Here is a 24,103-nt window from a genome sequence, read left to right as displayed (position 1 = left end):
CAAAAAAATAATAATAATAAATGTACTTTTGTTGACTACTAAGAAGCTAGCCATTTCTCATTACATCTTAAAAGTGTGACTCCAAAAATGTAAAATTGTCTACGGACCCCCAAAAACAGACTTGTCTGAAAGCTGTCGTTCTGGAAATCTACTGTAGTCTTCTTGTAGGTTACAGCCGTAGGCTATGCCCCAGCCTTTCCTCCCAGGTGGCAATGCCACGAGCTACATGGAATCCGGCATTGAAAATAGTCCTACTTCTGGATAGGAAAGATTTCATATGCAGACTGCTGGATGGGTTAGGACACCACTTAGGCCTAAACCGTGACTTCAATTACTTACAAATATGTACCTAGCACAAAGGAGAAAGAAAAAAAGGACCACAATAGGCGCTGCTAATAAGAGAAACTAAATAATTAGTTTAATAATTAAAACTAAAAGTGAAAAACAGGTCGTCTGATGAAGACGCCGGTCCGGCGTTAAAACGCGTAGCTTGTCAACCTGTATTTCACTTTTACTTTTAATTATTAAACTAATTATTTAGTTTCTCTTATTAGCAGCGCCTATTGTGGTCCTTTTTTTTTCTTCCTCCTTTGTGCTTATATTGGGGTGGAAGACAGCCATTACTCCTGACAAAAGCTGAATACTGTTTTAGAGATACATTTTTAATTGAATCTAGAACATATATTTGATTCTGTAGGTGCATTGTTACCAGAATATGTATAGAAATCTATAATCACAGCCCATTTTTCAGAGTAGTTTGTTTAAATCACTAATGTTCTTGACAGTTTTTAAATATTCAGATATGAAAGACAAAAAAAATCTATACCCTAGACAGACATTTCTTCCTATACGTCACAATCTATCTTTCCCTATTTTCCTGACACATTCTTTCATATTTTAAAAGATTTTATTTTATGCTCTGCTGATCAATACATCAAGTTGAATACCCTTGATTAATTTTAAGCAAATAAGGCCGGCATTGCTTTGTCCTTACCTCAAATATGTACAGTAACTACAATGGCATTCAGATGTGTGGACGAGAGAAAAAAAATAATGAAAGGGTTCTATTATTCATAAATAATTACCCAGCATGAAATTGATTAATAGTCTACTGTACATCTAGAATGGAATGCATAGAGACATTGTTATAAGGATCAGTATGAGAGGTTGGGGTGTTAAATGATGAAAGAATACAGAACCATGTGGAGGAGGCAAAAAAAAAAGGAATCAGGGGGTAAAAGTCAATTAGTGGATCAAAAGCTGAAAGTGCAATTTCTGTAATAAAGAAGTAATAATTATGCAGGCTCAGAGAGAATTCTAATGGAAAGATGACAATTATCTAAAGCAGCTGTGGAACAAAAAGGAGCATGTACAGTATTTAATGAACACAAAGGAAGGTTGAAATAAAGGATATATAGATATACGGATGTAGCAGGGCTGCGTTTGTCATTTAGCACAACATATGATATCACTACAGGTTATTCAAGGTTTCCGTATGACTGCAGCTACATTTTATGAGGTATCTGAACTAAATGTTTGCACCAAAAAAAGTTACAGCTCTGTTCACATGAAGATCTCCATGTATACTCCAAATGTATTGCCCAGCAGCATTGGACTTGGTTTCCTTGGGTCCACCAGAAGAAATTATTATGAGGGCCCACCCTGCATTTATTTGCACATCCACTTTTAATTGCATCATAATTGCTACAACTTTGCTGTTAGCATTGAACACACAGGACATATCATCAATAAGATTTGAGCTGTTATGACTGAATCCATGAGAAATAGAGCCTGTGATTGTCTCCAAAGTCATCTCAAAATGGGATTGTCTTGTGGTGAACCTTTTGGGCACTGTGGTTTTAGGGACCCAATATTGTGTCAGAGCCTAGGCCCACCAGAGGACCCCCTGGTATTCCGGTGGGCCTGTCCGACCTTGTAGCCAATATATATGTAAATGTATGCCATACAGTTGTATACGCTGCTCATTGACTCCCAGTGTAAAAAAAACATACATACAAATAAAGTATGCCGACACATACCACCAAGATGTATACCAAAGAACATTCTTTTGTTATAAGTTGGGTCCATAGAAATCTATAGACACATTTAGCGTATACAATCTAAAGACATATACAGATGTGAACTGCAAATGTTTGCAATGTGATTATAGCCTAAAAGGTATATTCCACTCCGCTACATCTACATTATAACATATATGAAAAATTGTTGTTTTACTTGTTTGCTCAGTAGGTGAATATTTTTTTATTGTATGTAACTAGGGGCTACAACCTGTCCAAGAAGTTTTGATTTTTTTTCGTTCATTAAGGAGAAGGATGATGTGTTATTAGGTCAAAGTTTCTCATTTAATGGCTTTGCTTCATATATTAATGAGAATGATACTTTAGTGACTGACAAAGGCTAATGACAAGTACAGTAAGTCAGCCTGGTTGAAGTGTAACTCAATAGATGTTGATAAGTTTCTTGAAAAAATCCACATAATAACCGAACTCTTCTATAAAACCAACTGCCTTTGAAGTTTTAAATGAGCACAAATTCATTATTTTTAGGCTTGTTGGGATGAGAGGAAACAGTAATTTGTATAAGTTTAAGGATGTTCTCATAATGTATGATAAGAAAAAAGCAACATATAAAAGAAGGAAAAACAAATCGGATTCATTTATAAACAGTTAAAACACATACAGTATATGATATCAAATAAACACATAAATAATTATCCAGAATTTTTGGATACATTTTTTGTGCCCAGAGTTCTGGGGATTCATCCCTCCTGTATTTTACAGTGCTTCTGAGATACATGACTTACGGATTGGCCAGGATTTAGACACATTCATGAAATGCACCACTTCCCCACACAGGACCTGGTGTAGGAAAAGTTCCATAATTTGACAGAGTGTGAAAGTTAACGGCATTGATGGTACGTTGCGGCAAATTTATCAAAGAAGGCGCCTAGGCTAATATTTATTAAGACTGGTATATTTTATGCCAGTAAAAAGGGATAGGGTAGTTGGATAGATGAGTGCCAATTTTTTTAAACGGCACTCACCTCCTAGATGCATTTTGACATTTTAGACAGGCAGAAAATCTTTCTTTGTCTGCAATGAGCAAATACATTTGTTCCAAGAATTATTGTGCAAATGTGGCAGAAATTGTTATGCGACTTTTAAAAGGTAACATTTTATGTTAAATACTGTCCTTAACGTATTTATAAATGTGGATCATGCAGTCATAAATTTGTCACAACATATGTAAAAAAAATTGCCTAACTTTAATTTAGAGATGAATGTAGGCACTTTTGATACTTGTGGACCTATGTCTGCTGTGCATTTAGAGAATTCAGGTTGTTATAAATGGTGTGTATTCTGCTGCAAGTTTTCAGCATAATAACACTGGAAATTTACTATCTTTGTTTCATCCATATCCTTTTTTTGTACCAAAAGATTAATATCCATTTTCTTAATTCTAATGTGAACCATTCGAATGTTTTGTAAGAAGCATATACTGTAGGTGAAGCATCCCCTAAAGTGATTCCAAATAACACTTCAGGGGAGGTCTATTCATACGGACGCACAGTGTGACACTATTCCAATATCTCTCTTTTCAACAGAGTGCACGTACCGTTCATGAATTTGTCATCAGTCACATTCGTACGTGTGGAAAAAGTAAAGCAGAGGCTTCATAAATATGCTGTTTGGTCCAAACGCCATAAATTATTCAATGGTCCATATTTACTAAGACAGGCATACTGTATCCCAGTCTAAGTAAAGTAGATGGTTGGAGTGATTTGCACCAGATTTATTTTTTTTCAAGTCTCATGCCTCTTAATAAATTTGGTACATTTTGAACTCTCTGACATTCAGACATGAGCAGACATAGATTTGTGCCAAAATTTGCACCATCTTCACATCATTGTTTTAAACAAATGTGGCCTAAACAACATTTTCTTGGAATCTACTCCCGCGTTTCTTGTCACTTTCAAAATTTAGCATACGCCAAGTCTCAAATTTTACCGCAACTTTGTCTCAGTGACTGATTTGCAACTTTGTTTGGCGCAGTATATGGCAAAAACTGATGTAAACTGCTTTGTAAATGTGGGCCAAGGTATTTTCATTAGAAAGAACATGTAAACATTATTTATTTATGTTATTTATGTAGAACCTACATATTCTGCAGCACTGTACAGAGGTTGTTCTCACTGTCCCCATTGGAGCTCACAATCTAAATTCCCTGTTTGTTTTTGGTGTGGGTGGAAACCGGAGTACCCAGAAAAAACCAACACAAACACGGGGAGAACATACAAACCCCATGTAGATTATACTTTGATAAATCTTCTCCATTATGTTTCATGTCATCATTTTCATTACATTTACATGGGGGCAGATTTACTGGTTTAAGGTGCGTCAAATTGTGCCAAATTTTGGGACAAAAAAAATCTAAATTTAGGCTGTGTTCACATAAGCGTTGGTTTCTATTAATTGGTTCTGATGGAGCTTTCCGTCGAGGGAACCCCTCAACGGAAAGGCAAACGGAAACCATAGCCTCCATTTGAAACACTATCGATTTCAATGGTGACGGACACTTTGCTAATGGTTTCCATTTGTCACCGTTCTGAAAGGGTTCAGTTTTTTTGACGGAACCAACGGTGCAGTTGACTGCACTATTGATTCCATCAAAAAAACTGAACCCTTTCACAACGGTGACAAACGGAAAATATTAGCGACTGCGCTATTGATTCCATCAAAAAAATTAAGACCTTTCAAAACGTTGACAAACAGAAACCATTAGCAAAGTATCCATCACCATTAAGATCAATGGTGATGCAAACGGAAGCTATGGTTTTCATTTGCCTTTCAATTGAGGGGTTCCTCAGACTGAAAGCTCAGACGGAACCCCTTAACGCAAACCAACACTGATGTGAACAGACCCTTAGCCAACCAAGAGGTGGTATAAAGTTAGACAGAAGTGTCTAAAAATGTTTCACATTTATCATCCAGCATGAACCGTTGTAATAAGTTTGACGCATCTAATCCTAAACTGACTAAATTTAAGACAGTATTAGCAAATCTGCCCCATTATATTATGATTACACAGAATCTCAAGAAACTACTTTGTCTTAGATTAATAATTTATAATTTTTCCTAAGACCAATGGAGATGACCAAAAAACATTAGGCAATATTAACCACGGGCCAATAATGTTTGCTAACCCTTTCATTCTGCAGAAGACTCTTTAGTCTGGATTGACATTATCACTTACTCACTCGGAGTTCATGGTCCCAGGCTACAATCATACAATCAATATTTGTTTAAAAATAAATTAAAGCTGAAAGCAACAACAAAGTATATCGGCAGAGAGCCATACTTAAACATAAAAAAAATAAAATGTATCATTTACTCTAATTCCCAAAACCTTTCTCTTATTGTGTACATGTTATAAACAGGTAGCTTTTTTCATTAAATAGTTGACATTTTTCATGCCAGTGAAGCATCTATCTGTCTTATTTCTGGCAAAGCTGTCTGCCATTGAGTCAGCATCTGAGTAAAGATCAATGAGAGATAGCTTTTTGAAGGTGCTTTCAGGACCTGCAGCAAGAGAGATGATCAGAAAGCTGCCATGAGCTTTAGGCCTAGTTGATAAATTAGAAAATATGTTGGTCTTCTGTAAACTGCTGCCACATCAGTTACAGATACTAATTAGAACTACTTTTCCATTCAAAGTGTCCAGTGCATTAAACACCACTCCCGCTTATTGCAATTAGCCTGCCCATTGACTTACATGGCTTACCGCAGGGCTGTTAGGGATGGAAAAATATGGCAACTATTAAATAATGCATTAGATTACATTTGGATCTGATAGCACTTAGGTTTTAAGATATGAGTACAACATCCCATTTGGATTGTTATTGAGACTTATCCAAATAACTAGGAAAAAAATACTCAATTTATATTGTTTTGAAAACTTGCCAAGATTGAAAAGCCTTAAAAAAAATAATAGAACTAGTATGCAGATAATCTTTATTATATATGTATGTTTTACGAAATATTTTATATTAGCAAAAAAGTGTATTAGGCTTAGCATACCTCTAGAAATAATACATTTTTTTTTGTAGTTTATTTTATGTTTATTGTTGTTTTTACGTTTATTTTTAGATTGATTTTATATTTTCATTTTAATGAGACCTATTGAAATATGATTATGACTTCTATATTAATGTTTCCTGAATTATTTTTATCTTTGGCTACAAAAAAACATGCTGAACAATAATATTTTGATTATATTATAGTCATAATGATACTTTACCTAGAATCAGGTAAACATCAAACAAAATTGTTCAGCTTGCAGTGAAGGCACGGTGTAACACCCATTGCCACGGACCATCTGGATTATTCACAACCCCCCCACACCCCCCCCCCCCCGATGGCCGCAGCCATGGATCTGTGAGCGCTGGCCTGCATCTCCTCCTCAGGGCCAGTGCGCACACATGAAGAAAAGCAGTAATTAGCCCATACTCACCCTGGACTATAGAAGGGCCATGCCCCTTCCTTCATTGCCTGAACGTTATTGTGTTTACCCGTATTAGTCTATGCAAATGGTCCCTTAGTGTTTCCCAGTTCCAAGTGTTCCCATACCTGCTACATGTATCCTGTATCCTGTGCTACCTTGTTACTGTGCTTTAGAGAGTTGGAGTCGTGTTGTGCCACCGATCTCATCTGTTGTGTTACACCACGTCTGGTGTCTGCTTCCAAGGTCCCATCCGAGCCTAACCATCGGTACTGTCTGAACTACCACAGGTACCCGTACTCGGACTATAGACATTGACTTGGTACACTGTTTGGCCAGCTGCTATCCCGCTACGTCGGTACGGCCCAGTGGGTCCACATGCCCACAGAACGTGACACACGGTACACTACTAGACCAGAACCTACCAACACGTAGCTCAAAAAGTTATATCTAATTTACATAAATACGATCATTTCCAAATACAATGCTAATATAGTGTGATACTGTTACAGTCATATCCCACAGTACATGTATATTTGCTCCTATTCAATCAAAATGTGTAATGTGTGTAGTCAACATAATTTTAAAGAATTCCTGAATGCATTATTGTTACAAGGTAAAGGACGCTTTTCACCAAGAATTGAACTGACTAGTTTTAGTAACGCTGAAAATGAACTAGTAGAGTCCTTCCATATTATTGGCCACTGCCCAAACGTCAGGTGCTTGTCAACATTAGAATTCCAATTTTAAATACCCACTTTCTGAGTTAATAGAGGAGAGTCCCTAATTCATAATTGTAGCAGAGAGCAGCTACAAAGAGGGTCTCTATCGTTCTCTCTGGAGTACTCAGCATGTCAATGCATTACACAGATAGCCAATTGGTTTCAATGGGCACCATGTAATGTTCCATTTATCCTGTGGTGGTGCTGCAGAGAAATTAAGTACTTGTTCCTAGGTTCCCCTGCAGCCCAGTGCATTCCTCTAGGCATAATGAAGGAAGGCATCTAGTAAAACGAGATCTACTAGTAAATCTTTGTCAGGTTCTAAATAGATGCCTGACGCCAACTGATCTATTAATCGAATAGAAATCTCAAAAATTGTGTAGATACAAATACTACATGGTGCTGACCCAGATATAGAAACAAATTTACAAAAAAAAAAACAAGCAACATTCCATGTCACTACAAGCTGTCACAATGCGGGGCGTAGACCCACTGTGCCGTACCGCATAGCAGGATGGCAGCTGGCCAAACAGGTATAGTACAGAGTCTATAGTCCAGAAAGGGTACCTGTGGCAACTCGGATAGTAGCAAGGCAGGCTCGGCTGGGACCAGGCAGCAGGTAGACGTCAGGCGTGGAGTAGCAGAACACGACAACAGCTTCAGCTCGGCACCTGACCAGGACAGCACGGGATACAGGATATAGGATACAGGAAACACTTGGGAACTGGAAGACACTAGGAGACCATTTGCAAGACAAACGTTGGGTAATGAACAAAGCTCAGGCAAAGAACAAGAGGGCAGAGGGCAGAGCCCTTTTTACAGTCCAGTAGCATTCTGGGCTTGATTGTAGACTTCCTGCAATTATGCGCGCACTGGCCCTTTAAGACCGTGCATGTGCGGGCGCCCTCTGGAGACAGTCTCGATACCATGAAGTGAGTGTCGTCACATAACAGGAGGATGACGCTGCAGGGAACTCACATGTCCATGGCCGCGGCCGTCGATGGGTAAGTCAGAACGATTGACCGCGGCCATAGACGTTATACAAGCACACTTTGGCATAGAAAAGTGTATAATTTTTATTATTCAAAGTATTCAATAATTAAGCATCAAAGTGAAGGAAAAAAAAGAAAATACTTTTCCCTCTGAAATAATCGGACATAACAATATACAAAAATATTTAAAAACACCACCTGGCCAGGATTATAGGTAATACAATGAAGTACAATATTGCACCTTCCTATTATATTCAGGTCTCTCCTCAGAATACAGACAAAATCATAATTGGGACTATATATATTTAACAAGACAGAACCAGATGTATATGAATATCATGTCCAGTTAGATTTAAGGAGAGAAAAGAGTGTAGACACGCCGAGGAATAGCAAAATATTTTAAAAGGACAAATATCTTTATTCCTCTTCCCACATAAAGCTTTTGTCAAATATGATCAAAGAACGATAGTCATTTTCAGAATCTCAGGCGAAATAATCTGACCATCAAAAAAGATGAGATTTGGTATGAAAATTGCATAAATGCCCGTATAACAGAGATTTCATAATGCAGATAGTTGGGACAGGATGAAAAAATGGATAGCAATTTATACTCATCTGCATTTAACTTCCTTTTTTGGGGGCAGCTTATTAGCTTTCCCATCAAGTGCAGAAAATGATTCCTTTTTATTTGGCCCAGTTTTCATTTTTCGGAAGAGGTATAGGTTTTTCTCCAGGGAGTAAGTAGTGTCCGTCCCGGACTAACCAAGCGCGGTCTCAGCCCTGTCCTCTCCCGAGTCAGGTGCATCCGTATGGTAAGGTTGCAAGGCAATCCCGGCTGCCTAGGGAAGTGCGGGAAAGTAGGAATTAGACCTACCGGTAATTGTATTTCCAGGAATCCATCATGACAGCACCACAGGAGGTTGCCCTATTGACCTCTATAGGGACAGGAAGACAGAGAGGTTAAAAGGCCCCTCCCACTTGCCAGTGTTTTTCAATTACTACACCAGGATGGATGCAACCCTATTTTATTTCAAGGGATAATAACTGACATGTTATACATCAGAATTTCAATAAGGGAGGGAATGTAAGGGTGCTGTCATGATGGATTCCTGGAAATACAATTACCGGTAGGTCTAATTCCTACTTTCCAGTACATCCCTCATGACAGCACCACAGGAGCAATACCAAATTATAATGCTCAGGGCGGGACTACGGATTGGAGGACTTTCCGTCCAAAACTTAAATCCGTATCTGACAGAACATCTAGCCTATAATGTTTGCAAAACATATGATGGCTTGACCAAGTGGCAGCTCTGCGGATTTGGTCCATAGAGGCTTCTCTTTCTGCCCAGGATGCCAAAATTGCCCTCGTTGAATGGGCTCTGATGCCTTGTGGGGCACATAGTCCTTGGGACTTGTAGGCTTCTTGTATGGTAGTTTTTACCCATCTCGCCAGAGAGCCTTTTGAGGCTTTCTTTCCTCTATTCTTTCCCCCATACAGGACAAATAGATTTTTATCTTGTCTCCAGGAGGAGGTTCTATCCAGATACTGAAGAATTGTTCGCCTGACATCCAGGCAATGGAATTTTTCTTCTTGTTGGTTTTTAGGATCTGGATAAAAGGAAGGTAGAATTATTTCTTGTTCCCTATGGAAAGCAGTAGATACCTTTGGAATAAAGGAAGGATCCAGCTTTAGAATGATCTTATTTTCTAGTACTTTTAGGTAGGATTCTATGACCGACAGAGATTGTATTTCTCCAATCCTTCTTGCTGAAGTAATAGCGACTAAGAATGCAGCTTTTAGAGTTAAAAAAATGCAAACTAATCGTGTCAAGCGGCTCAAAGGGGGATCACAAAGAGCCGTTAACACTACATTCAAATCCCAGGTAGGAACTGATTTCTTTAGGGAAGGTTTCAGTTTAGAGACTGCTTGAGTGAATCTTCTGATCCACCGATGTTCAGCTAAGGGAGTGTTAAAAAAATTACCTAAGGCTGAAATTTGCACTTTTAAGGTACTAGGGCTAAGCCCTTTTTTGAATCCCGATTGTAAAAAATCTAGGATTTTCGCGATGTTGGGAGAAAAGGAGTCTGGTCCTGGGTCTCCATACCAGGAACAGAATTTCTTCCAAATTTTTTGATAGATTTTTGAGGTAACTTCTTTATGACTTGATAAAATAGTTGAAATTACCTCATCTGACAGACCGTGGTTTCTCAAGATCAGCCTTTCAGGATCCAGGCTGACAACTTCAGATTTTCTATTCCCTGAAAGAATAAGGGACCCTGGGAGAGAAGATTCTCCTTGACTGGGAGCAGGATAGGGTCTTCCAATGCTAGGTATTTTACGATTGGAAACCAGCTTCTTTTTGGCCAATAGGGAAGAATAATGCTGAGCTTTGTCAAATCTTCCTGGATTTTTCTTAATATCATTGGTATTAGAGGAAACGGAGGAAAGGCATAGGCCAGATCCATGTCCCAGGGTTGGGACAATGCATCTACTCCCCATGGGTTGTCTTTGAGATTTAGGGAGAAGAATGTCTCTACTTGGGAGTTTTTCTTTGTGGCAAACAGGTCTATTTTTGGATAACCCTATCTTCGGGTTAAAGACAGAAAGACTTCCCTGTTTAGGGACCATTCTCCAGGGACTCCCTTGTTTATGTTGTTTGTGCAGAGCCACCAAAGGAGGGATGATTTCACAGTCTCGGAAATTTGAATTCTTGAATTCAAGGAGTCCTATTTTCGATCCCACTGGGACAGGATCAGATTCTGTAAGGGTCTGGAGTGAAATTGACTCCATGGAATAAATTGGATGCAAGACGTCATCATTCCCAACATCCGCATACCTTCCCTTATGGAACAGGCGTCTTTCCCCCAAAATTTCCTTACTTCTGTCAGTAGGAGTATTTGTTTCTCTCTTGTGAGGAAGGAATGTTGAAGGGAGGAGTCTAGTAGCACTCCTAAGAAGACCTTCTGTTTTTGGGGAGGAAGACTTGACTTTTGAAAGTTGATTATCCATCCCAATTCCTGTAGTAGGGAAAGAACCTGTGACTGATGACCGTCTAAGATAGACGGAGTATCTGCTGTCAACAAGAAGTCGTCTAGATATGGGATAATTACTATGCCTCGACTTCTTACGAATGCCATGATCTCTGCCATAATTTTTGTAAAAATTCTGGGGGCGGAGGAAATGCCGAAAGGGAGGCAGACAAACTGGAAGTGGAGAATGGAAGGACCGTTCTGAATCGCGAATCTGAGTAATCTCTGGTAAGCGGGGTGGATAGGAACGTGATAATACGCATCCTTTAAATCGATCGTACACATTGATGCCTCTTCCCTTATTAGAGGAATAGTCGATCTGATAGACTCCATCTTAAATTTTCGATATTTCACCCACTTGTTCAGGACCTTCAGGTTGATTATTGTCCTGTAGGAACCGTTTGGTTTTTTGACTAAGAAGATCTTTGAATAGTGGCCTTTGAATTGTTCGTTGTGGGGAACTGGAGTAATTGCTCTCAATTTGAGTAGTTTCTGGACGTCCCGGATAAGGATCTGATGAAGGTCTTTTGCTTGGTACTGGGTTATTAGAAATTTCTCTGGAGGAATGGAGGAAAATTCTATTTTGTACCCTTCTTCTATAATCTTTAGAACCCAGGGGTTCTGGGTTATTCCGGTCCATTTGGGATAAAATTGTAGGAGTCTTCCCCCCACACTCTTGGCGTCATTGCTTTGAGGGCTGAAATGAATTATTGGGGTTAAGGAGATATCCTCGACCCCTTCTTCCTTTGGGGTAACTCCAGCGACTGGACTTCCCTTTCCCACTGTAGTTCTGTAAGGTAGGTTCCCTCTGTTGGACAAACCTCCCAAACTGAGGGGGTTTTTTTGGTTTCTCTTCTGGAAACCCCTTTTTCCTATCTGCATCATTCTCCAGCATGTTATCCAGGAGAGGACCGAACATCAGAGACCCTGTAAACGGGATAGAACACAATTTGTTCTTGGACTTCGTATCTCCTGACCACATTTTGAGCCAAAATGCTCTTCTAGCAGCATTTGAGAGAGCCCCATTCCTGGCAGCAAATCTAATGGATTCCGCTGAAGCGTCTACCAAGAATCCGGTTGCCATCTTTAGTAAGGGTAGAGATTCTAATAGATCTTGTCGTGATGTCTTCATCATCAAATGGGTCTCCAGTTGGTTTAACCATATAAACATTGTTCTTGCTACTGATGTGGCCTCGATATTAGTAGAGATCAAAGCAGAGGAAGATTCCCAAGCTCTTTTCCGTAGCCCGTCTGCCTTTCGGTCCATGGCGTCCTTCAACTGAGAGGAATCTTCAAATGGGATTGCGTTTTTTTTTAGCAACCCTGGCTACTGGGACATCTACTTTTGGGATCTCATCCCAAGGTTTAGTGTCTTCTGGATCAAAGAGAAGTCTGTTTTTAAAATCTCTTGAAATGAAGAGCCTCTTTTCTGAATCTTCCCATTCAGTTGTTACCATTCTCTTGAGATTTTCGTTTACCGGAAAAACCTTTGTTTTCTTTTCCGTCAGACCCCCAAACATCTCATCCTGGATGGTATGTGGTTGGTCTTCTTCGGGAATATCCATGGTTTCCCGTATTGCCTGGATTAAGGTATCAGACAGCTCGGAAGAGAAGAAATGTTTTTTGTTTTTTTTTCTCTTGAGTGGATAAGATTGAAGGCAAGAGTTCCTCTCCTTCTAACTCACCCTCCGATAGGTAACACAAATCATAGCCCTAAGTTCAGACATAAACGTTGGTTGTTCCTCTTTTAGTATTTTTGCAATACGATCCTGCCACAATTCTTTCCTATGTGACTCTGGCAATTTTTTTGCACAAGTCGCACATTTTTTAACCTTCTTTTTATCAGTTTGTCTCTGAGAGGAATCTTTATCCTAGAGAAAACAGAAGGTAGGAAAAGTATGGTGTACATACATAAGGAGTCATAACCCTTACCCCAAGGGTGAGGCTCACGTGACCCTGGGACATATCTGGGGTTCCGTCAGAACGAGGAAGTTCCATTCCGCAACAGGTAACAGGCAATGCAATATGCAATCCACAAAATCAATTCAAGTTAGAGGTATCAGCTCTAACTACATACCTATGCGTGTCCCTTTAAATGCGGGCGTTTTGAATTTCCTGCCTTCCAAGATGACCGCGGACCGGAAGTAGCCCGAAGTCATTTCCAGTCGCGGCTATTCGTTGAGGTGCAGCCGCTCATAGCCGGCAACTGAGACTTGCTATGTGGTGCAACGACGATACCCTGCCGCTGCATCCAAACCTATGGAGCTGCCGTTCCCCGCCTGGTCACGAGGCCCGGCCGAAGCCTGCTTTGGGAATCCCGAACCCCACACCCTACCGGAAACCTGCCTAGGATTCCTCAGGTAGGTGTCTTAGGTTGGGAGCTAAGGGACCTCTCGTTAGAGGGGTGTTAGCCTAGATTTTAGGGGGAAGAGAAGGGGGAGTGCACGGACCCCCCGATCTTGCCCCCTGCCCGAGTTTTTTCTCCTGCAACAACACAATAGCGACGTCTCCCTGCTCCTGACCCTGTAGGGACAGGATGAACACTGGCAAGTGGGTGGTGGGAGGGGCCTTTTAACCTCTCTGTCTTCCTGTCCCTATAGAGGTCAATAGGGCAACCTCCTGTGGTGCTGTCATGAGGGATGTACTGGAAATCCTCATTCACAGAAGCCCAATCTCAGTCATTACCTTTCACAAGGTTAGTATTTTCCTGGTAACGTTGTTGCAATTATCGCAGAGAAGGTATAAGCTTCAGGGGGGAGAGATCCCAGTACTTAGCAGCCAAAGTGGTAAATTAAAACAGCGTTGTCCAGCATCTCGTGCATGGTGACATCACTCCTTGCCGTGCATATGTTAATTGTAACAGCTAATGCGTTTCATCCCCATTGGGATTTCCTCAGTGCCATTCAAGCAGTATACGGTAGTATGGCAACTTATAGTGCCGCTCTTAAAGGGAACATGTCCATTTAAAATACATAATATATAAATACCCTTAGATTAGTGTAGTATTGGTCATTCAATAGACAAATATAGCGGTGCATTGATCCCCAATTAGCAAGAGAATGTCAAATTGCAGATAGACATATAGCTTCGAATGGAGTAAACATATGTATTAATGAATTTCAAATATCTATTAGTAAACATCAGTTAGAAGACATATTACTTTATACAATAAAAAAAATGGAAAAATATGTAATAAAATTCAAGTTTTTCTTGATTTAAAGGGCAAGAGCTGTCTCTCTCCTCAAAATAAAAATTAAAAAGAAAAGAAAACGGAAACAAAATATGATGGGAAATAACAACTATCTGATAGAATGTCAAAACAGACCCGATCCATAATGTTCAGATATCAAAATTAAGCCGGATGCAGTCTTCATAAGTGATTGAAGAAAAAGTAGATATCAAGTAAGATCCGTTGTAGGGTGGCTGGGAGTCGGTGAGGGGCCTAAAAGGCACATGACTGAGACCCTCCAGCCAGAAACAGACCTAATAGTCTATAGAAAATCTGAATAGTTTCTAAGTATCTATGTAAAGTATATTTTTATTTACTCAGATCCTGCTCTAGATGCAAATGTACCAATGCAGAGCCTGGAAGGAATAAACTCTGGTCTCCTCCTGTCTGTTCAAAACAATTAAAGTCCTGGGTACAATAAATAGGATCCCAGGTAATGAGTATGTATGGAGTTTATATGATACCTTTCAGGTACAGAATTAGTATAGTCAGCTAGGTCAAGGGAGAGAATTATCCCTATAATTAGAAAATATATATGGATAGGAACCAAGTTGGTATATCTAATATATCAATATTTTGAAAAACACACAGAATACTCAGGTTGACTCTCGGCTCTCGATTATATTTGTATGTGCACAGATGTGTCTCTGCCTGTGGATGTAATGACCGGATCAATGGCGATATCCTTGTAGTAGCTACCGCAGGCAGACTTCCTCCCTCTCCTTCTATTTTTTGGTCATATTCTCCCTCTGGTTTGATGGAAGGAATGCAGATAATTTCCAAGGTTCTTTCAGGCTTTACTCTGCTGGTGGTAACCCGATGTAGTCGCTCTTTGGTGCCTTGGATCGGCTTCCCTACCATCCAGGGTGATTCCAACCATGATATGATCAATCTAATATAAAACAAAAATCTCCATCGATGTCCTTTGAACTCTCTGTTTCGGCTCTGGCTGGAGGGGACCCGGTGTGTAAGCCGTCAGGCTCCTCACTGACTCCCATCCACCGAGAGCCGACCTGAGTATTCTATTTGTTCTTCAAAATATTTATATATTAGATACACCAACTTGGTTCCTATCAATATATATCTTCTAGTTATATGGATAATTCTCTCCCTTTGACCTAGCTGACTATGCAAAATTCTCTACCTGAAGGGTATCATATAAACTACATACAAACTCACTACCTGGGATCTTAATTATTGTACCCAGGACTCTATTTGTTTTGAACAGACAGGAGGACACCAGACTCTATTCCTTCCAGGTTCTGCTTTGGTACATTTGCATCTAGAGCAGGATCAGACTAAATAAAGATATACTTTACATAGATACTTAGAACCTATTCAGATTTCCTATAGACTATTAGGTCCATTTCTGGCTGGTGGGGACCTGGTCATATGCCTTTAAGGCCCCTGACTGACTCCCAGCCACCCTAAAACGGATCTAACTTGATATCACTTTTTTCTTCAATCACTTATCAAGACTGCATTAGACTTAATTTTAAAATCGGAATAATATTGATCTATTTTGACCTTCTATCACATAGTTATTTGTCATCATTTTTTGTTTCATAGTTACATAGGTTGCAAAAAGACATACATCCATCAGGTTCAACCTTTCTCAATAAATTACCCGTCATTCTTTGCTTGATTTACTATAACCCTCAATGTCATTCCTAAATAAATAAGCATCCAGACTTTTTTTAAATGCTGACATAGTATCTGCCATCCCTACCTCATGGGGAAGGGCATTCCATAGCTTGTCCACTCTAACTGTAAAGAACCCTTTTCTATATCGATATCTGAAACGTCTTTCTCCACACACAATGGGTGTCCCCTGGTCCTTTGTAGAATCCTTGGAAGGAACAGATCATGTGCTAGTTCTCTATATTGACCACACATATACTTATACATATTAATAAGATCCCCCCTAAGACGTCCTTTCCACGCATCCCATTTAATCATCTCGTTGCATGCCTTTGAACCCTCTCCAGTTCTCCTATGTCCTTTTTACAATGTGGAGCCCAAAACTGAATTCCATATTCTAGATGTGGCCTTACAAGGGATTTATAGAGTGGTAATATTACGTTTGAATCCCGGGTGTTTATCTCTCTTTTTATACATCCTAATATCCTATTTGCTTTTGCAGCTGCTGCCTGACATTGAGTGCTGCTGCTTACATTGTTTGTTACCAGAATACCCAGGTCCTTCTCTTTTTCCGTTATCCCCAGTTTTATTAAATTTCATGCATATGAATTAATGCTATTTTTGCGCCCTAACTGCAGCACTTTGCATTTATCAACATTAAGTTTCATCTGCCATGTTTTTGCCCAGGCTGCCAGCTTATCTAGGTCTTTCTGTAATATATTAAAGTCAATCTGAGTTTTAAGTATCCTACAAAGTTTTGTATCATCAGCAAAAACTGACACCTTGCTATCAATCCCATCAACAAGGTCATTAATAAAGAGATTATAAAAAATTGGGCCTAACACCGATCCTTGTGGTACCCCGCTGCTGACTTCAACCCATTTTGAGTAAGTTCCATTTATAACGACCCTTTGTTTTCTGTCCCTTAACCAATTCTTTACCCACTTGCATACACTTTCCCCCAGTCCCTGTGTCTGTAGCGTCAGAACAAGACTGTTGTGTGGAACAGTATCAAATGCTTTTGCAAAATCCAAATAAATCAGATCAGCCGCATGACCAACATCCAGATTTGCACTTACCTCCTTATAGAAACCGAGCATGTTGGTTAGGCACAACCTGTTCTTCATGAATCCATGCCGGTTATCAGTAATTAGAATTTTCTCTGCTATATTCTTTTGTAGTTCATCTCTTAGAATACCCTAAAATACTTTACATACCACAGTTGACAAACTTACTGGATGGTAGTTACTCGGTTCCACCTTTTTACCGTTCTTAAATATGTACAACATCAGCTTCCGTTTTATTTTTTTATTTTATTTTAAATCATGGAAAACTTGAATTTTATTAAATATTTTTCCTCTTTTTGATTGTAAAAAGTAATATGCTTTCTAACTGAGGTTTACTAAGAGATATTAGATTTTCATTAATACATATGTTTTATCCATTCGAAGATATATGTCTATCTGCAATTTGACATTCTCTTGCTAATGGGGGATCAATGCTCAGCTATATTTGTCCATTGAAAGACCAATACTACACTAATCTAATGGTCTTTATAAATTATATATTTTTAAGTAGACATGTTCCCTTTAAGAGTGGCATGATAAGTTGTCATACTACCGTACACTGCTTGAATCGCTCTGAGGAAATCCCAATGGGGATGAAATGCGTCAGCTGTTACAATTAACATATGCACGGCAAGGAGTGATGTCACCATGCCGTGCACTTTCAAGCGTTGTTGAAGGCTGCACGAGATGCTGGACAACGCGGTTTTAATTTGCCACTTTGGCCGCTAAGTAGTGGGATCTCTCCCCCCTGAAGCTTATACCTTCTTTGCGATAATTGTAACTACCGTACCAGGAGAATACTAACTTTGTGAAAGGTAATGACCGAGATTGGGCTTCTGTGAATGGGGATCTCCCGCACTCTCTTGGGCAGCCGGGATTGCCTTGCAACATTACAATACGGATGCAACTGACTCGGGAAAGTACAAGGCTGAGACTGCGCTTGGTTACGCCTCATGCACACGACCGAGTGTGCTGTCCCAGTCCCATCTGTGATCCGAGGAAAGATAGGACATGTTCTATCTTTCCTCAGATCAGAGACTCGTACCATTTTTCACGGACCCGATTCACCCGCTAAAGTGAATGGGTTCATGAAGACTATCGGGGGAAACTCGGATGCCGTCAAAAACAGCCCGAGAGGCACAACGGTCGTTTGCAAGAGACCTAATTCTGGGACGGACACTACTTACTCCCTGGAGAAAAACCTATACCTCTACCGAAAAGGAAAACTGGGCCAAATAAAAAGGAATCATCTTCTGCAGTTGATGTGAAAGCTAAAAAGCTGCGCCCAAAAAAGAAAGATAAGTGCAGATGAGTATAAATTGCTATCCATTTTTTCATCCTGTCCCAACTATCTGCATTATGAAATCTCTGTTATACGGGCATATATGCAATTTTCATACCAAATCTCATCTTTTTTGACGGTCAGATTATTTAGCCTGAGATTCTGAAAATGCCTATCGTTCTTTGATCATATTTGACAAAAGCTTTATGTGGGAAGAGGAATAAAGATATTTGTCTTTTTAAAATATTTTGCTATTCCTCGGCGTGTCTACACTCTTTTCTCTCCTTAAATCTAAATGGACTTTATATTCATATACATCTGGTTCTGTCTTGTTAAATATATATAGTACCAATTATGAGTATGTCTGTATTTTGAGGAGAGACCTGAATATAATAGGAAGGTGCAATATTGTACTTCATTGTATTACCTATAATCCTGGCCTTGTGGTGTTTTTAAATGTTTTTGTATATTGTTGTGTCGGATTATTTTGCGGGAAAAAGTATTTCCTCTTTTTTCCTTCACTTTGATATTTAATTATTGAATGCTTTATATAATAAAATTGATACACTTTTCTATGCCAAAGTGTGCTTGTAATGACCTGGAATTTGTTTGTTTTTTTGCAAAAGCGTAATGTTATCATCTAGGCCACAGGAATCTTCAGATTTTCTTTCTTACAATCCTGACTAACACATTCTGTCCTCCTCGTCTCAAACAAATTAGTTCTTCGGTGAAAATATGTCGTGTTTATGCTCCATTTTTTTTGAGAAAAAATTTGCAGACTTGCAATGTGAATAGAACATGTGCTGCATGTTTGTAAAAAATCTGAATCATCATATAAAAATAACACTTTGTATATAGTACAGTGTATGACCTTAAGGGCCTGTTCACACAGAGTATTTTGATGAGCTTTTTGGAGCAGAAACCCCTCCGCAAAACTCATCAAAAACCGTCAGAAAATTCCTCCCATTGATTTCAATGGGAGGCGGGGGCGGTTTTCTCCCACAAGCAGTAAAACCGGGAGAAGCGGATACAAGCGGGAGAAAGAAGGGACATGTCCTATATTCGAGCCTTTTATGCCTCTGACCTCCCATTGACATTAATGGGAGGCTGAGAAAGCGTATTTCGCTGAGTTTTTTGCCCGTAGCACTCAATGGCCGTGGGCGAAAAATGCCGCAAAAAAGGCGGTGAAAATCGCGGCAAACTACATGCAGGAAGGACAAAATCTGCCTCAAAATCCTAAATTGAATTTTGAGGCAGAATTTTCCTCCTGCAAAAAACTTTGTGTGAACGAAGGCCTAACAGGGTCGTTTCTTTCCTGTGTGAAAAAAAAATAATATATTTCACAGTAGAGCTTAGGAAACTGCTGTATTATTACAGTAGATCTCTGCCTCATCATGGTTACCCACCCATGCTCTAGAGTGTTGCACTACAAAAAAGTTGCTCCAGCCTTAATTGTATGGAAAAGGGTATTGCGGAGAAAAGAAGAACACAAGACATGTCCTGGATTTTGCAACGGGAGAAGGCTATAAAAAGTCTAGAATGAATATCATGGTGGACGTGATTCTATTTATAAAATAACTGTATTTGTGTAGAAGCCAAAAAAGTTACACAATCTGTTATTTAAAAATAAATAAAAAAGACACGTATTACTACTATTGAAATAATATAAACCATTGTTTTGAACTGAACATAAAATGTGTGAAATATATCCTACTGTATATGTGAATGGACCAAAGTTTCACATTATAGAAAAGATTTCTAGTCTTGTATTGGTGTAAATTACCTGGAGGTGCAATTTGAGAAGCCATTTGGGCATTTGGCTTTTTTCCAAACTAACAAATAACTGTGCTTTGATCAATAAGTAATGGAGTAAAGGATGCCACCAGTCATGTGACATCAAAGCACAGGTATCTGCCTCTTTATTGAAAACACTGCATACTGGTTTCAGAAGTAAAGTTTGAGCTGCAATCATAGATATGAAACTTTGTCTGGCAAAATGTGAGTCTCTGAAGCATGACATTGAGCAGAAATCAAAAGCTAAGCAAAAATGTTGAGGATACAGTGTAAGGCCTCATTTACACGAGCGTGTGTGTTTTGCGCGCGCAAAAAACGCTGCGTTTTGCGCGCGCAAAAGGCACTTGGCAGCTCCGTGTGTCATCCGTGTATGATGCGCGGCTGCGTGATTTTCGCGCAGCCGCCATCATAGAGATGAGGCTAGTCGACGCCCGTCACTGTCCAAGGTGCTGAAAGAGCTAACTGATCGGCAGTAACTCTTTCAGCACCCTCGACAGTGAATGCCGAACACAATATACACCAACCTGTGAATAAAAAAAGACTTTCATACTTACCAAGAACTTCCTGCTTCCCCCAGTCCGGGCTCCCGGCCGTTGCCTTGGTGACGCGTCCCTCTCTTGTCATCCGGCCCCACCTCCCAGGATGACGCCGCAGTCCATGAGACCGCTGCAGCCTGTGATTGGCTGCAGCCTGTGCTTGGCCTGTGATTGGCTGCAGCTGTCTCTTTGACTGAACTGTCATCCCGGGAGGTCGGACCGGAGTTATCGGTAAGTCAGAACGTCTTTTTTTTTTGAAAGGTTCATGGATTTTCGGAGCGGAAGTCACTGTCCATGGTGCTGAACCAGTTTAACGCTTTCAGCACCGTGGACAGTGACTGTCTCCTGACGTCGCGTACCCGAACATTTTTTACCGGTTTCGGTCAAAACGAGTTTGGCCGAACCCGGTGAAGTTCGGTGCGCTCATCTCGAATTTGACACTCCGTTTGGATGTTTGTAAACAGAAAAGCACGTGGTGCTTTTCTGTTTACATTCAGGAGTTTGACAGCTCTTGCGCGAATCACGCAGTTCGCACGGAAGTGCTTCCGTGCGGCATGCGTGGTTTTCACGCACCCATTGACTTCAATGGGTGCGTGAGTGCGCGAAAAACGCACGATTATAGAACATGTCGTGAGTTTTTTTCTGCGCACACGCGCTGAGCGCAAATCACGCATCGTCTAAACTGCCCCATTGACTAATATAGGTGCGTACGACATGCGTGCAAAGCACGCGCGTCGCACGCGCGTATATTACGTTCGTGTAAATGAGGCCTAACTCTTAGCTGATGACCTTTCAGACTGAGAAGAAAGTTTTGTTCTGGCAAATGAAGGAGGTGGCAGCTCAGACAAGTGGTTTGCTGGCTTAGCAGGAAAGCTATGTAAAATGTACGGAGTTCATGCAAAGTTATGGAACTTGAAGTCTTATTTTATTTTGTGTTTGTTAATTTAAGGCTTTTTGACCAGCAGTTCTTTAAAGGAACAGTGTCATCACAAATTATTTTTTTATATGTTAAAGATGTTAGTGCTTTATTAAAAACGTTTATATTTATTTGTGTGTTTGTGTTTTACTTTTTCTTATTTTTACACTTTTTCTTCCCTATGGGGGTTGCCATTTTTTGTTCCATTTCTGTATGTGTCGATTAACGACACATACAGACATGGAATACGGCAGCCACAGTCCCATAGGGACTGCGAACGGCTCCCGTCCCATTGACTTCAGTGTACGGCGTCTGTGTGGGAACTGCGCATGCGCCGCTCCCACACAGTCCTATTCGAAATTGGCGCCGTCCGGCGCCATTTTCCTGTGGACCGGAAGTCGCGGCCGGACAGTAATATTACTACTTCCGGTCGCGGCTTCCGGATTTGTGCACTTGCACCAGCGGCAGCAGACGGAGCGGACGGGCCGGAGGGAGCCGCGGCGGCAGGAGCAGGTAAGAGATTTCAATGTATGTTCGTGTTTGTGTGTGTTTACTACTGTATGTAAACCTACTACACTGTGTGTTAGCTCAAAAAATGGCGACACACAGTGTAGGAGGTTACACTGTTCAAACCCCTCGTTTATCCCGGCACTAGCCAGGATAAAGGAGGGGGGAATGCTGAGAGCTCACTAGAGCGAGGGCTTTTTACCCAATTTTGCAATGCTGCAATTTTGGGTATAGCGCCATCTAGTGACCAGAAATGGGTAATATTATAAATTAGAATTAATTTATAATATTTCCTGACTCGTGAAAAAAAGAAAAAAAATTTGAACAATGTTTAATCACCCACACACTAAATGTTTAATTTAAAAAAAAACAACATGTTTTTCTGGCAACACATTGCCTTTAAGAGAGAAGAGTAATGTACATAAAAATTGGACATATTTATGATAAGTATGTTTTAAGTTAAAGAATATCCTGGAATGCTAGATTGCTAATGTCTTCCTATGGACAATAGTTTGTGAAAGATCTAGTCTGGACTACTTGGGGATAGGTGACAATTCCAGGAAAACCCCTTTGATATATTGTCAAGTTTGTAAATAGTCAAATGACTTTTGCTGCTTGTGTTTACTTTCTTGCCCCCCCCCACCTCAAATGTACCCCCACCTTACTGACAGGATTGTATTCTGGAATTTCTATGTAGGGGAAATGTATGGCAAGCTGCATTTTCCCCGGCAATAATTGCTGATCACTGGGGGTTTCTGATCCAGGTCAGCTACAATCTGAAAGAAGTTGCCTTTATGAGAAGGCCCCTTTAAAGAGAAGGACAAATAAGGGAGTTTAAAATCACAGAAAGTTCTCTGCCAGTCCCAAAACAGTTCATGCTGTTCTACATCAACCTCTAATCTGCATCCTGTGTACAGACTACAGGCTGCCATAAAGAAAGTCTGTTGTCTACTGATGGATTTGCAGGGAAATTTTTCATTCCATGCATTCTTTTATATTCTTTTTGTCAAAAATACCAAATTGATAATAAAGCTATATTCATGTAATTTTATAATGTTGTATCATTGTTGTAGCGTAAGGAAGAGATGTGGTCAAGAAATGATCCAAGTTCAGTATGCAGATTGGCGGCAAAAGGTTGTAGCATGAGGCAGAGACGTGGTCAGGAAATAATCCAATTTCGGTACACAGATGAGCAGCAACAGTTTGTAGAGTAAGGCAAAGAGAAACTAGACTACAGGCAGGAAGCTGAATAGAAACTAGACAACAGATTCAGCGCTCCAGCAGCTCCAGTTAGTTCAGTGAGACACATCTGCTGCCTGGGTTCAAATCCTGACAAGAAGAGATTAAGATTGCAGGATCAGGCAAAACATGGTTCTCTTGTTGTCTGTTACCATAGAGATGCATAGATCTGTAATACAGCTGCAGACACAAAAGAGTTGGAATTTTTTAATTAAGACTTTTTGCAAAGTTGCTTCATTTTTCATTTTAGGTGCATTGGACAAATAATAATAATTTCAAATATGGTTGCAAAGGTGGACATTATTCTCTTAGTCTTCTAAGTTACAAGTACCAATACATGTCCTGCGTTAGTTCTAAGATCAACATTTACAACCCACAAGAAATCTTATATAAGATTTCTGTTTTTTTCTTCATGACCTGGCAAGTTGAATGCATTCGCTGATGGAACCTTCACCAACACAATCAATAACTAAAACATGAAAGAAAATGTCACTATGAGGTGATTACACATATTTCATGTACATACTTAGTGCACATGTGTGTAAAGCATCTAAATGCAAAAATGATACAATGAGGTTAAGGAAAAAATTTGCTAGTGAGGATTAGCAAAATTCATATAGATTAGG

This window comes from Rhinoderma darwinii, chromosome 7, assembly GCF_050947455.1.
Source record: "Rhinoderma darwinii isolate aRhiDar2 chromosome 7, aRhiDar2.hap1, whole genome shotgun sequence".
In the NCBI taxonomy this organism is placed as follows: domain Eukaryota; kingdom Metazoa; phylum Chordata; class Amphibia; order Anura; family Rhinodermatidae; genus Rhinoderma; species Rhinoderma darwinii.
The sequence above is the reverse complement of the archived record's forward strand: the minus strand, read 5'-3'. Positions refer to the sequence as shown.